The 16640-nt window shown below is 44.3% G+C and overlaps 1 long non-coding RNA gene across 1 annotated transcript in view; it reads right to left on the reverse strand.

The window, feature by feature from the left end:
• The window catches only part of LOC138568517 (uncharacterized), a 282465-nt gene extending 266746 nt beyond the window's left edge, over positions 1-15719 (reverse strand). The window contains exon 1 of the long non-coding RNA XR_011302856.1: positions 15651-15719. This is a non-coding gene — a long non-coding RNA (uncharacterized lncRNA). The remainder of the gene's footprint in view (positions 1-15650) is intronic.
• Between the last annotated feature and the right edge of the window lie 921 nt (positions 15720-16640).

The following is a 16640-nucleotide window of genomic DNA, read 5'->3' on the forward strand; positions in this document are numbered from 1 at the left end:
ATTTAGTTGGTCGATGACATTGTTAATGTTTATGCACAGGCCGTTAAGGCAGCCGCTGACACTTTGACACGCCTCAGGACCAAATATGTAGCTGTGAGAAAAGGCAAGGTTTGGTTTTCCCCAGATCTTCAGAAACTCAGTGAAGAAAACTAAGTGCTTTTATGCCTGTAAATCCTCGCACGGCGCGTACGATAAAGAGCTCTATAAGGTGGCAGCTAAAGAGTTTAAATTAGCAGTTTTTGCAGCTAAAAAAAGTATGTTTGAGAATGGGATTGTGAATGCACATTCTGAATGTAAATAACTTTTTAAGATATTGAGCGAATTGGAAGATCCTTGTGAGAACAAATCCGAGATCCTTATCAAAGATGCTGCTTAGCGTACATTGATTCAGGAAGCTATGCTAGGGAAGCTCGATCGGATAAAAAGGAATATTGAGGTCAATAAGGAGATCACTGGACCTGTAGTTAGTGGTCTAGATGGGTCAGTACAAAGTGTGGAAGACCACTAGTTTAATTTTAAACATGTGACAGAATCTGAACTGGCAGTGATTATTGCTAATCTCAAGCCGACCGGTTGTAAAGGGGAAGAATGGTAATTAAGGCTTGTGCTCCCATTCTCATAAGCACTCTCTGTAAATTTGTTAATGCCTCTTTCACAGAAAATCAAGTGGCAGCAGTTCTCAAGAATGGGTGGATCACCCAAAAAAGCCAGATGTATGTACCACCACACCAGCAAACTACAGGCCTATTACTAATACGCTGTTCCTTTTAAAATATTTAGATTGAGTGGCATGCATTGAAATTATAGCATATCTGAATGAACATGTGATTTTAAACAAATCGCAATCAGGTTTTAGGCAAGTTGTTAGAACTGATATAATATTGTTTCGTCCTCATTGTATATGTTGGCCTATGCCCAGTCGCTTTGCGAGGAAATCCGTATTACAAGGTCGTGACCTTAAGTGAATCAAGCCTCCATTTTAGGTTAGAGCCGCCATTTTAGTTTATTGTACAAAGTCACCCTGTGGCCTAAAATGGCCGTCTTGTGTTCTCTTGTTCTTGCTTTAACCTCTTCAACCTCTGGAGGAGAGTTAATGTCCAACCTGCCTTCAGGCTACATGTTAGGGTCATGTAGACCTTGTCCTTTGTTGACCTCGGGATCAGGGGATTACTTGAATTAGCGATGTTAACCTACAAGTATACAAGAATAATAACGCTATCCAAATACGACATGCGAAACATTTGTTTGATCTGTATTAAAGCAATGTGTAAAGAGTGTAACGTTAAACTTAGAGAATAATAATGTTTGTTAGTAAATATATTAAAAAGTAAACCGCATGCACGAGATATGTAAACTACGAACGAACCTGGCGTGACCCTAGCCCAGTACATGATTAACTTGAAAGAGGCTGGACATAGTTATAACGAAAATGTATAAATACGCCGATGTCCAGTTAGCAAATCCTGTTCACTGCTCACATTGAACCCTGCTGGTGGTCTCTATGATGTATTGACGGCCAAATAGCTATTTGTGTACTTAGTTTTGTAACTGTTCAGTTTTGTAATAAAGATTCTGGGACTCTTTACACGCCCGTGTCGGTGTATTTCTCTTTGCATGGTGTAAAAGCCTTAATATTGTATTTTCTGATTCCACAGATGGCGCCCGAATAGGGACCCTCAAGATCGACTTCATCTCGTTGAAGGTTGGCTCGGCTATCGGACCGGGATCGGACGGTGCCAACTGAAACGGCCCCTCTGGACGAGAAGTGAATTCCTTTGACAGTACTGCACAATACGATCCCTGAACGGTGAGCTGTAGCCCAAGACGACGTCTTGACGAGGGTCCATATATCGAGGTGGGTAAATTTGCCGAAATCACCAGACCTGTGGGACCTTAGCATTGTCCTTAGTAACCCGATCGGGCCACCCAATCCTTTGGTCAGGTGAATCGTGACCCGATTCTTAATTTAACCCTGACCATTTGAATTTGGCGCATTGTACTCGCGAGCACAATTATTTGACCAGGTAACACCAGAACTTTGATATGCCTGGGAAATTGTCTGCCTGCTTTAGGGCATTATTCCGCAGTGACAGACAATCTTTGGAAGATGGCCGTCCCGCACCACAGGAGGGGTCGCCAGCATGTACTATGTGATGTAAGAAAGGCTTTGGTAATATAGCATTTAATGACATTTGGCACAGACAGACCAGACATAATTCTAATCTTCGGTGGCCAACCAATAGTAGTTTTGAAATCCCTCGTATAGAATATCTAGAGTCTGTATTAGTAAAGAAAAAGGCTAGACCTGCAGCATTTCACACATTGCATAGTTGGAAAACAGAAGCTTTGCAGCAACAAAAGAGTAGAGAGAAACATATGCCTAGAAATAGGACAAGTATCGAAAAGGCACGGTTATATGATAAAAATAAACAATTGGAATCAGTTAGGAACACGGACAGGGCGTTTCAATTAGGCATTCAGAAAATTTACCCTTCAAAAGATTTTCATACGTCGGATGAATTGATTAATAAACTTTTGCATGAACGAAGGCCTGGTGCCTCCGCGCCACCTCCGTACGTCCCTCCTCCTGACGCTTTGCCCCTTCCCGTTTTTATTCCTCCTCCTATAGTTCCTCAGGTCCTCCCTGCTGTTCTTCCTGTTGTTCTTCCAGCCGTCGCTCCTTTGCCTGCTGCTTGCCTCCACCTGTTGATATTCAGAATGTGCCTACTCTTCCTCTTCCAAGTGATTCTGCATCGCTTGTAGTAGACCAGGGAGCGAGACCAAGGGTTGTGACTCGTAATACTGTGTCCCCAGAAAAAAAGTATGAATTGATCGCTTGGGCTAAACATTGTATGGAGAAGGGTGAACAAGCTGATGTATTTTCCACACTCGAAAATTTAAAAGGTATTCCTGAGAAAAATGTTTTTATTGAAGGATTAGAGACTCATTTGAGTATAATGTGGAATAGATTAAACGATGTAGATTTCCCACAAGGGTTACGTGATTTTAACGCCTTAGCGTTGTCCAGAGATACTGCGGAGAAGGTATATGAGCATGTTGAGAGGATTTTTGTGTATAGGAAGGAGTTGGAAGAGTTACAGAATGAGGAAGCAGAAGGTGATAGTTTAGGCTCTATGTACTTACAGAAACGGTTTTCTCCTCGCTGTGAATTAAAAGGTGAGGAAGCACGAATTTGTACAAAGGATGCGATAAGATGGATTTCGGATATGTCGATAACTCCAGATGAAGTATATGACACATATAGTCAGTATACATTAGAAATGCAAAAGAAGGTGATACAGGCTATGGTAGAATATCTGCAGAATGAGTGTGTAAAAAGATGATTTGTTGTCCCGCAGAATTGTTGAGTGTTTATAAGAGAGCCTTTTCGATTGATACTTCTTCGACTGCCTTAGCGCTTTATTTGGCTCTGTTGCTTAGTAAGCGTTCGGAGCTGCCTACTTCTCAGCTGCCTATGAGAGAGGTCCCTCCGACATTTGTCCCGAAAGTTGAGATCGCGGCCGATGCTGCACGAGGAATACTCGCGGTGGACATCCCTGCACATTACGTATCGCAGTTTGTTCACGTCCCGTTTTCAAGACAGGAAGTGAACACCATAAAGCAATCTACTCCCGATGTAAGAAAGAATCCGACCGGGTTCTATAAAGAAATAGAGTCGGTCTTACAGTCGTCGGGATTCACCTTAAGTGATATTGATTTATTATTTCCCGTACTCCTGCCAGTTGATTTATGGAAACAGATTAGGACTGTAGATGATGTACCTGGGTTAGGAGATACATGGGATAACATGGTTAGGCTAGATAGAGAAAGACCAGCTGGTGAGCGACCGCCTCAAGTGATATTAACCTTGCCTGATAGGATTATTGTAAAATTGAAAACTATAGTTCCTGAAAAAAGAATCATTTGGGACAAGCTTATGGCCTGTGTACAAGGAAAGTCTGAGGGTTCTACCGATTTCTTCAATCGGTTTGAACAGGTATTTTCAGATTTCAGTGGACAAGACTTAGGCACAGAGTCAGGGAAAAGGGTGTTTGTCGACAAATTTGTACGTGGACTGCTACCTGACATCCAGTTACAGATTATGTCTTCCGAAAGCGCTTGGCAGGCGAAGTCTCAATCAGAAATACTGCATATGGCTCAGTACTATGAAAATCGTGTGAATAATGAAAAGGAAAAACTTGAGAAAAAAAAGGGTGACGTGAAAACAAAAGTCCTATTACAACAGATTGTTAGAAACCCTTAATCAATTTAGAGGTCAGTACATTCCACAGGGAAGCACGCCCCTGGCTCCGGTCACCATTAACCAGTGTGCCTATTGTCGACAGGAAGGCCACTGGCGCGCACAAAGTCCGACCTTGCAGCAAATGTCATTTGGGAACATGGGTAGACGATCCAGAGGTCGCCCAGGTGCAGGGGGCCCTGGCAGAGGTCAGTTTGCACCAGAATCACAGCAACCTCCTTCACAAGGTAAGCAAGTTTCGAATGTGGATAAAAGAAACATTTTTGATCACCCTTCTGCCGCGTACCTCTCTGAAGAGCTTCCTTTTGACAATATTCTGTTCCGCTAGGATTCCCCGAGGCAGGATTTGGAACCGACACCTATTCCCGTTCATTAGAAAGGCCCCTACGTTGAGATGGCGGTGGGAAATAGGAAGCATTTGTTTTTAGTAGATACGGGAGCACAGAAATGTTCCATTGACCATTCACGGGTTCCAAATATTCTCCTGTCAGGGGAGTCCAACGTTTCCGTAGGGTTTTCAAGCACACCTGTAGTTTGTCCGGTCTCTTTGCCGGTACCGATAACGCTGGGTCCTTTCACGGAGCAGTGTCCATTTCTACTTACCACAAACTGTGGCGAGAACTTGCTGGGGTTAAATTTGTTGAAGGAATTGCATGCAGTAATACATTGTTCTCCGGACGGAGTTCGGTTAACAATTTCACCTCAGCAATCACTCGCCTCTCAGTTTTTGACTCGACCTTTACCACCAGAATTCAGTAATGTTCCGGAATGCTTATGGGCAATTGATGATAATGATGTGGGCATTCTTCAAATTGAACCTGTTAAAATTATTCTGAAACATGGAGTAAAATTGCCTCGCATCCCGCAGTATAAGATCTCAGTTGAAGGCGAACAGGCTTTGAAATGTATAGTCTCTGATTTTGTACATTGTGGAGTAATTGAGGAAATTACGGGTAGCTTGTGTAACAGCCCCATTTTGCCAGTATACAAAAAAGGTGATAATGCGATTCCCTTTCGGTTTATAATTGATTTACGTGCTATTAACAAAATTGTGGCTCCTCGATTTCCTATTGTACCTGATGTTACAACGATACTAACCATGATTCCGGCTTCTGCCACTCATTTTAGCGTTGTTGACCTCAAAAACGCGTTTTTCAGTATTCCCATACACAAGGATAGCAGGTATTTGTTCGCGTTTACCCTAGGTGGACGCTCGTTCACATTCACCCGTGCACCACAAGGGTACACTGAGAGTCAAAGTATTTATAGTAGGGCATTAAAAGAGCAGCTCGATACTCTCGAGTTGCCTACTACTTGCACGTTACTACAGTATGTAGATGATCTTCTCTTGGCTGCGGATTCTGCGAGTGCCTGTAAAGAAGGCACCGTGTTGTTGCTTTGTCATGTAGCGAAACATGGCCACAAAGTTTCACTCAAAAAATTCCAATATTGTTGTCAGGAGGTCGGCTATTTAGGCTATCTCCTGTCAAAGGAGGCAAGACGGTTGACACCTGAACGAATAAAGACTATTTCTGGCATGTCTGTCCCAAATACGCAGAAGGAAGTTAGAGCCCTGATAGGTATGGCTTCTTACTGTAGATTTTGGATCCCTAACTTTTCGTTAACGATTAAACCAATGCTGGCTTTGACAAAGAAGGGCATTTCTTTGCCATTGCCATGGACTTTGGAACACCAGACAGCATTTGATTTGCACAAATCCGTGATGTGTTCAGCGCCGGTTTTAGGAACTCCGAATTATGACAAGGCCTTTGTGTTGTATGTGCATGAACGTGATGGATGTGCTTTGGCTGTGTTAATGCAGGAACATGGAGGGAAGAATAGGCCGTGCGGCTATTTCTCATCCGCCCTTGATCCTGTTGCATGCACTTTGCCGAGATGTTTGAGAGCTGTTGCTTTTGCTGCTGCGTCTGTAAAACAGAGTGAGGGAATGGTCCTGGGTCATGCGTTAACCCTAGTGGTACCTCACTCTGTAGATATTTTATTGAATAGAACTCAAACGCAACACCTCACTTCCGCACCATTGACAAGATATGAACTGATCTTGTTTGCTCCCCACATCCAAATTCAGAGGTGTTGTGTATTAAATCCGGCTGAACTTTTACCTGTCCCGCAAGATACTGTTGATGGTGACGAAACGTGACACGATTGCCTTTATGCGACAGAACAAGAGACTAAAGGTAGAATCGATCTGAAAGACACGCCTTTGAATAGCCCACAAGGAGAGCTATTTTATGATGGCTCTTGTTTTAAACTTCCGAAATGGTACATCCACGGCTGCTTATGCCGTCACTACTTTAAGCACGATTGTGGAAACCAAAAGAATTATTCATAATTCCGCGCAGGCCACAGAAATTATAGCGTTAACTCGAGCTTGTGAACTTTCTGAAGGGTTTACAGTAAATATATATACTGATAGTCAGTATGCTTTTGGGGTGGTTCACAACTTCGGTAGACTTTGGAAAGAACAAGGTTTCTTGACCTCGCATGGCACGAAAATCCAGCATGGCACTTTAATAGTGCGATTACTTTCAGCGCTCGCACTCCCTGTTCAGTTAGCCATTATAAAATGTGCAGCACATCGAAAAGTTACAGATGATATAGGAAAAGGGAATGCTTTCGCTGATCAGATAGCTAAACAAACTGCCACTGATTTTAGTTCAGAAATGTATGCTGTAAGAGAAACTGTAAATATTTGCACTTTTGGTGAAAGTATCGATTCTGTAAAAGACATTAAAGCAGATGCTACTATAGAGGAAACTAAGCGATGGGTCGAGGGTGCAGGAAGACTGGATGATGATGATGTGTATTGGGTGGACAATGTTGATGGAAAATGGTTACTCCCTGATGCCTACATTACAATGATGGTTATTATGGCTCATGGTCCGACACATGTCTGTGCGCGTAAATTGACTAAAATGCTACACAGTGTATGGGCCAATGATAACATTTTCAAAACTGCGGAGCGCTTTGTCCAAGGGTGCATGGTCTGCTTGCAGCATAATGTAGGAAAAGGTACCTCGACTCCTAGAGGAAGTTTCGCTCCACCTTCTGTTCCGTTTGAGGTTATTCACTTTGATTTTATTGAAATGGAACGTTGCAATAATCTTAAATATGTGTTGGTTGTCATTTGTGCCTTTAGTAAGTGGGTTGAGGCCTTCCCTGTTAGAGATGCAACGGCCATAACCACAGCAAAAACTCTGTTGAAAGAGTTTTTTCCTAGGTTTGGGCTGCCGAGAGTCATCTGGCCGGATAATGGGCCACACTTTATGGCTGCTGTAATCCTACAAATATGCAAAGGATTACAGATTGATAAACGGTTCCATTCGGCCAGACATGCCCAAAGTGCCGGATTAGTGGAAAGGCATAACGGCATTATAAAGAACAAGCGCGCTAAGACGTGTGCTGGCACCAAGTTAAAATGGCCGGACACCTTACAGATTGTGTTGCTGTCGATGAGAACAACCCCTCAAACTAAGACTGGGCTCTCTCCCTTTGAGGTGGAGATGGGGATGCCTGCTAACATTTGGGGTATGCCAAAAAGTAGCTTGTTGCGGGACATGGAGAATGTGCTTCTTTCAGATTACTGTAACCAGTTGACTAAAAATCTGTTTTCAATTTATCACCAGGTGCGAGAGGCATTGCCTGTACGTTACGAGGGTCCTGGTCACAGTCTACGACCGGGGGACTGGATCCTCACGAAAGTTTTTGAGAGGTCGTCTTGCCTTGCACCTCGGTGGAGGGGTCCCTACCAAGTCCTGCTAGTCACCCAGACTGCTGTGCGGGTAGCGGGTTGTAAGAACTGGATCCACGCGACGGCCACCAAACGGATCCCGCAGCCCGTGCCATACGATACAGAAGACACAGCTGTAACCAATGTGCCCGAAACAGCAATAATCAACAAGAGAGTATCGGAGACCGTTCCAGAATTTGCAAGGCCAGACAAAATGGTCATCTTGTCTCTGCACTCTCCAACAGAGGTACTTCCGGATCAATCCTTTTCTGATCCCATTTTCGTTCACTCACCACCTCCAGTGGGAAGTGACGACGCTTTGCTTTCTGATCCTTCAGCACCAGAAATTGTGAAATATAATTTACGTCCAAGGAAATAGACGTACAGCACGGTCTGACTGTGCGATTGAGGAAATCATTTGAGGGCTTGCCTTTTGGCCCGACTGTACGGAAGGATTCTGTTGGCTAAGGGTTGTGGGAAAGACATTAAGAAGACGCGCGACTGGAGTCGCCAGCAAACAAACAATTGGTGTTTTTTCGATTGAAGACTACAATGCCTGCACCCGCTACCTCTCGTACCAAACTTTTAGATAAATATGTGACTAGCAGAGACAATGATCAAGCATGCAATGGGACCCCCAAAGTGTATTGTTGCTTTTTTGTAATAATAACTGGATTTTTAGTAACTGTTGGTTTTGGGTTATGGTATCTGGAGGAAGCATATCCGCTAGAGGACTTTTTACCTATTGAAAATGTATCTGTTATCCCCACTCCTTCCGTGCAATTGCATACTTTATCGCCTAGTGATTCTTCGCATAGACGGAACTATCAGAATAATACCCTTTTGTTAATCATGAATGCCACTCATGCAATTTTAAATAGAACCAATTGCTGGATCTGTTCACATCTTCCGCAACATGGGGATAAGTAGCTAGGTTGGTATATTCATCCTTTACCTTTGACAACTGCTTGTTATGCTTCTCTTAGAGCACTATTCTTTGGCCGATGGAATGACAGCATCTCAGGGAACTTTGATTGTACAAATTTGAATAGTTTTGAATAACGTGTTTTTATGCCCCTGGGATGCTCGCTTTTTGCAAATAAGAGTAAACCAAACGTTGCTTCTGTTAAACCCTCTGATAGATTGTCTCATCCTTTTCAGTCTTTGATCTCTTTCAAAATGGCTCCTATAGGCAATAAGAATGCCACGCCTCCATCTTATTCTGTTAATCATAGCCCCGGTTCAGTATCCGTCTGCATACAGAGGAATGGAACACGGTCAATGGGTAATTTTAGAAAATGCACCAATGTTGCGAATTTGACTAGCGAGAACAGACCTCTGTACGTAGGCGAACCTGTCTATTTTGTTTGCGGTAATGTGACATTTGCACAGGGATTGGCAAGGAACCTGTTATTTAGGGATTCTATTACCTGGGGTATTTATTGCCAGTACTGCAGAAATTTTGAAGACTCGTCCACGACGAGGTGTGAAAGGGGATTCTCCAGCGCAAACTCTAGGGTACATCATGAAATCCTTTGTGCCATTTTTTGGGCAAATTACAAATTCAGAAGATATCGGGGGACTAGCGAGAGTATTGGAGAGAACCATCAACCGGACCACTGACATACTCTATGATATGGCGTTAGAACAGAAAGCGATAAGATTAGTGGCTATTCAGAACCGGATGGCATTAGATTTCTTTCTGGCTGAGCATGGAGGAGTATGTAAATTAGTGGGGTCCGCTTGCTGCGTTTACGTACCAGACTCCTCTCCAACGATCTTTAGGGCTATCCTAAATCTACATGTTCTTAGTTCAGAAGTGCATGCTCCTGAGGGAAACTGGGAACTTAGTGCATGGTTTTGGGACCTCCTACGGTCGTGGGGATGGAAGTTGTTTTCGGCCCTGCTGATTATCTTGGGAAGTTTTCTATTCCTTTGTTGTATACAGTGTCTCCCTGGTATATGTTCAGTATTAGGGGGGTGTTGCGCGCATGCAACAAGTGTATTAGGGCATAAAATATACGCCCCAGATAAGGTTTCCAAGGAGTATGTGTCAATCTGCCTTCAGGCTACATGTTAGGGTCATGTAGACCTTGTCCTTTGTTGACCTCGGGATCAGGGGATTACTTGAATTAGCGATGTTAACCTACAAGTATACAAGAACAATAACGCTATCCAAATACGACATGCGAAACATTTGTTTGATCTGTATTAAAGCAATGTGTAAAGAGCGTAACGTTAAACCTGGAGAATAATAATGTTTCTTAGTAAATATATTAAAAAGTAAACCGCATGCACGAGATATGTAAATTAGGAACAAAGCTGGCATGACCCTAGCCCAGTACATGATTAACTTGAGAGGCTGGACATCGTTATAACAGAAATGTATAAATACGCCGATGTCCAGCTAGCAAATCCTGTTCACTGCTCACATTGAACCCTGCTGGTGGTCTCTGTGATGTATTGACGGCCAAATAGCTATTTGTGTGCTTACGTTTTGTAACTGTTCAGTTTTGTGATAAAGATTCTGGGAATCTTTACAAGCCTGTGTCGGTGTATTTCTCTTTGCATGGTGTAAAAGCCTTAATATTGTATTTTCTGATTCCACAGAGGGGCCTCATCACGAGTTTGGCTGTAACCCTTAAATCCGGCAGTAGCACTGTTACTGCCGGATTTAAGGGTCCGGCAAATCAGGGCTTCAGCGGATTTCTCCCCAGCTCTGAGCTGGGGGGAAATCCGCTGAAAATTTGCGCTCACACCGCCGGCGGGAAATCTGCCGGCGGTATGAGCGTGAAATTTCCCCATTGAGCCCAATGGTGAATGGGGCATTCCCGAATGGGCTCAATGGGGAATGGGGAATTCCAAATCCGCCAAACCCGTGAGCCGGCACTAATAGCGCTGGTGGGTTTGGCGGTAGGGCAGATAGTGCCAGCGCTATTAGCGCCGGCGTTACCGCCCAACTCGTGATGAGGCCCAAGGACATGGAACTGAAACGGCATTACTCGATTTGAAAACCATATTACTCCTGACTATGGATAAGGGGCAAACTGTTTTGCGCATGCTGTTGGACCTGTCTTTGATCTGGTTGACCACACATTGTTGGTCACCAGATTTAAAAAGTTGCTTATTTCTCTGACAAGGCTGCACTCTGGATTGGTTCATTCTTGAGCAATCAATGGTGTAGAGTATGCAGCAAGGAGGCAGAGGCCCAACCAGCACGCCTTGATTACGGCGTGCCCGAGGGGGCATGTTTATCCCCTTCACTATTTAGTATTTTTACAGTCTCCTTTTTAAATCTTTTAGAAGATAATAATATTGGCTACACTAATTATGCTGAGGACACGCAATGTGTCGTCCCCCTATCTGGGAATGGGGATTGAAAAGAAGTTGTTAATAAAGTTTACAGACATATTGAAACATGGATGGTTGGTAATGGTCTGAAAAAAAAACAGAGCTGATGGTGATCGACACTGAGAATAAAATACAGAGATTGAGCACAGATTATAAGCAATATGTTGTGGTTGGCTGTAGGATCGAGACAAAAAGAAAGTCAAAACGCTCAGGGACCATCGGACCAAATTCTTAACCTGCAAGCCCGAGTCAGTAGTTTAGTCTCTTCTATGGCTCATTACATTAAATTGTTGGTGCTACTACACCCCTATATCTCGCAAGTAAATTGCGAGACGGTGGGTAGGGCCATTGCGGGATCTAAAATTGATTATTGCAGTAGCCTACTGGTGGGCATAGTCAAATTAGATTGCATAAGCCTGCAAATCATACAAAACAGTGTGGTTAGGGTTATCACTGGCCTTAAATGAAGAGATCATGTTTCCGATGCTAGAAGTAGTTTGCATTGGTTGCCTACTGAGGCACGGCTACAATTTTGCTTATTATTGATGACCCACAAGTGCTTGATGTTAGGCAGAATCCTGTGCAGTGCCCTTAGCGACCACTGCACACAATTAAGATAACAAGTGGTAGTACAATTTCACCTTTGGTACAAGCCTGTACTACACAGAAAAAGTGGTAGCAATGGCTGAGCAGCCAGACTTATCTCAAGAGCAAATGAGCAGTAGTAGAGATTACACAAAGGACTACAGTTACTGTGACTCAAACAAACACTGACTCAAGGTTTCTGGTTAAAAAGTAAAAGTACATTTATTTTTAGACCATCTGTTCACAAAACACTTCACTTCTATTAAATTGAAACCACACTTCAAATATACTACACACAACCAATTCCCCTGGTGCAGAACAATTCAAGGTAAGTACCTTTGGATTTTGCAGACCGGTGTTGTGAAACAAAGATGTCACCGTGGGTTATTACGCGATCACTTTTTGACAGTAATGACAGTTCGGTCTTACGGAAGAAAGGCGTACCCACGAGAAGAAATGTTACCGTAGTCAAACACACTTAGCACATGAATTAACACAAGAGAATAGGGGATAAAAATCATAGGCAATACTTTTGTCAAGGCAGATAGAATCAGAAGGCACTTTCTAAAACATAGATAAAAGTCAATGGGACAGGGTCCTGTTGTCGAGGATCACAAGGTTAGAACAGTTCACAATTCAAGATTGCCAGGAATACTTGGATATTGTCACAAGATAAGCAAAAGTTATACGAGGGAAGGAAGACAAGGGCAAGCCTTGGGTGAGTAGAAGGGTTTCACCCCAATTCCTCGAAATCGGACACAGTACCTTATTCGTTTGAAGAAAAGCTGGTGCTACGGCAGTTGTTCCTGGTAGTTCCTGCAGACTCACGGTTCCTGGAGCTTCAGTCGTGGGGACAAGAAGGAGGACGTCTGCAGCGATCTGCACTACGCAGGGATGAAGCCAGCAGCAGCGAAGCAACAGTGAATAAAAGGTGCGCTCCTTTAAAACAGGAGAGGCTCTTCAGATGTCTATCCGGACCACTACAGCTGTGTGCAGCGATTTGGACCAAGAAGAGGGTCCATTGGCTGTGGAAAGTGAGCTGGTTGATCCCACCAGGCTCAAGGGAAGAAGACTCCGGACTGGATCTTCTCTTGTCGTTGAAGGGTAGATAGCTCAGGGCTTCACCGGGACTCGGGAGTTGCAGCAGCCGTCTTCTTCTCCGCTTCTCTTCGGTTCTTTGCAGTTCCAGTGGCGACTCTGACTTCCAGCCCAAGAGTCCTGCCTTTTATGCCAAAATCCCCCATTCACACAGCCTGGCTGTCAATCACTCAGCAGGGGGTTTGTCCGGCCCGGACAACCACCTTAGCCAATCGACACAAAGTGCGACGTGAGTCTCCAAGGAGAACCTGCGTAGGGGGTGACTAAACCCCTTCCTCACATTCAGCCCACCTAGACACCCGGATGCCAAAGGAGGGCTTCTGGACAGAAGCCCGCCAAAGGTCGGCGAACAAAGAAGGCAAAAATGGTTTGCCGCGCAAAGTAAAACACAAGAAGGATTTAAACAAAAAGAAATGGCGATTAAAACCCAACCAGAGCCAAAATAAGTATTTGGTCAAGCGGGTTTTAAGTTCGAGGCTAATACAATATCCTAAAACAGTACCACGTTTATATAGTATAATCGCGGTACAAAAGTTAGGGTAGATACCACTGCCACCAGCCAAGTCTTAGAGTTAAGAGAGCAAAATAAAGCTCAGAGAGGCACAGACAAAAAGGGATAGTAACTAACCCTTTTCTAATACTCCATGTAAGATGGGTGTACTGGGTCTGTAGTTTAAAGTGGCTATATACAGCAGTTAATGGCAACTTTACATGTTTCTGGGGGACAGTAGTCAGCCCCAGAAAAATGGAGTCAGTGGGAAGTCTCAAAGACAACCCTGTGTCACTGCACTGAAGGTGCTGTGTATCACACACAAAAAGTGGGGCTCATGGAGTGGTGTAGCTCCAGAGCCTAAGATCACACAAACAGTAGAAATACACATGGCAAAAAACATGTAAGAGTGGGAAAAAGGCTCACAATCTTACCAGGTGGAAAAAAAACTCCAGAAATCCAGCAAAGCTGCTGAGGGACTCACTAGGTGAGGGAAATTAGCCATATATGAGAATTCTCCCTAACACCTGATTAGCTCTAGCCCTCTGTACTCCAATAATACCAACCAGCTTGAAATACCGGCCTGTAAGCCGACCCAGGTCATTAAATGTGCTTTTTTCGGCTCCACCAAAGGCATGGAATGCGCTGACTCCTGACCTGAGAGCCCAGACATCGACTGCAATGTTTAGAAAAAAACTGAAGACCCTACTGTTTAGATAATGCTTTTGGTTATATTGTTTGAGGACTGTGATATCTCTGGTACCTATTGTACTGGTTCTGACTATTGTATTGTTTTGTCATCTGTTCTATTATGTTTTGCCCCTGTTACTAGTTTTTTTGTCTGCGCCCTTAAGCCTGTGGGTCACTGGTGCGCATTACAAATCGATTAAAGTAAATTAAAGTGTGAAAGGTTGGAGCTCGGGGACGGGCTGCCAATTACACAGGTTGGGCATTATATGCCAAGTGGGATAGCAGCATCATAGACTCCAGGGCTGGCCCTTTGATGCTTTAGGGCTACCTCCCTGTATGTGATCACTACGATTCCCCCATCCCTCTGAAGCCAAGGTGTGTCTCAACAGAGACATACCAATTAAAAAAACACGTATTAGCATAACCAAAGGTCCTGTAAGACATTCAACAACACCCCCCCCCCTCTTACAATCATCAGTGTAAACAGGGCTGGTCACTAGTGAGCCATATTCCCACAGCTCAAGTTCACCTGCAGGACGGTTAGCTCACTGCATTATGTGCTTGCTGCAGACTTCAGTGATCACAGAGTACATAACATGTTCAAGAAATTATTACAGAAAAAGGGTGCACATGTCTGTTACGAAACAAGTCAGCACCCCCTTCAATTATAACATGCTTAATCCGAGAAAGAGCTAAATTAGTTTTTCGTTTGTGTCAACACTGGTGCTATGAAACATGGCAAGAAGCACTATAGAAAAATGATTAAACAGGTATGTTAAATTTTACTATGACCTGTGCATTTGTACGTTGATTTAGAGCAACTTGTTAGAGGTAGAAAAATGTGTTTACCTAGTGACAAAGTCATTTTATCAATGGGTTTCGAATGCTTCGATTTTGTGGTACTGCTTTAGTGCATGTTACATGGCCCTGTCTCTTTAAGACAGGGCTCCGAGAGAAGGTCACGTGGTTGCGTGACGAGGGAAAGGGGAGGAGAGAGGAAAGGAAAGGCAGTTTCGTTTTGAAATAGAATAAAGAAAGACGTAGTTTGAAAACGCTGGTGTGCGTCCATCATTTAACACGGCCTTTGCGGCTTACAGTGCATAGGGGTGATCGTGGTGTGTGTGGAGAGGACTATTAAAAAAAACACACACACAGAATGGGCTGGCGTTCTATACTACGCAGCCTGCTGGTGGGCAGCCAGTCCAACCATGGTTGTAGGGAGCAAAGAGGGCATTTGCAACCCTCAGTCTTACGCCTATGCACGACTGTGCATTTCCTCCCTGTAGTGTAGGTACTGCATCATACTCATTGCTATGAGGTCACACGATTATCCTCTGTCCTCACCACGCCACACCCTCCCACCCGGCGCTGTGATACTACTGCAATGGTAGTTGCGACAGAAAAGGATTGCCCTGATTACTTACCGGTAATCTTCATTACTCCTAGTCCTACTCCTTCTTGTCACCTTACTGACCTCATGAGGCCCCTGTCTCTGACACAGGACCTTCTTTTATTCCTACTATCCCCTATAACTCCTCCCCTCCAACCACGTCACCCAGTTTACATAACCAAGCTGGAGCATGGGACCTTCCCCGCAGGGAAGGAGAGGAGGGTCCTCAGTATTGTGACGAGGAAGATTAGGACTTGGAGTAATGAAGATTACCGGTAAGTAATCCGAGCATTACCTCCACTCTTCCTCGTTCCAGTACTTACCGCATGCGGTATACCAAAGCAGCAATGGGGAAAAGGTCCCAATGAGGCGGAGGCAAAAACTGCAGAAAAACACCTACCTTTAAAAACTAAATTCACATCCCCACTGACAAAACTCCAACCCCGAAGGAAGCAACCCCCGTGTGGGAGGCATTCAACCTATAGTGGTTGATGAAAGTGCTTTAATCTGCCAATGTAGCAGCCCTACAAATCTCCTGTAGAGAAACCCCCCTTGCATTGGTTCAGGAAGCCGCCAAACACCTGGTGGGCCGCCCCTGAATGTGCGCAGGTACAGGCAGGCCAGAAACCACATAGGCCATGGAGACACAACACGGATCCACTGGCTAATGGAAACCACCGAGGCCTTACGTCCAGCACCAGCCGGGCCAAAAGTAATCAGCAGACTATCAGATTTGCGGAAAGAGGCAGTCCTAGCCAAATACTCCAACACTGCCCGCCGCACCTAAACAGTATGCCAAGCCACCTCCTCTGGTGTTTGTGGATCCTGAAAAAAGGCAGGGAGAACCAGATCCTGAGATGTGTGAAACCGAGACACAACTTTAGGGAGAAACTTCGGATCACACCTCAACACCACTGAGTCCGGCAGCACCCTCAGGAAAGGTGGGTAACATAATCGAATCCCAATCTCCCGTAGCCTACGGGCAGAACTGATGGCGATAAGAAAAGCAGTCTTCAGCGTAAGA

The sequence above is a fragment of the Ambystoma mexicanum genome, chromosome 1p (genome assembly GCF_040938575.1).
Source record: "Ambystoma mexicanum isolate Mex_15411 chromosome 1p, UKY_AmexF1_1, whole genome shotgun sequence".
NCBI classification, from domain to species: Eukaryota; Metazoa; Chordata; class Amphibia; order Caudata; family Ambystomatidae; genus Ambystoma; species Ambystoma mexicanum.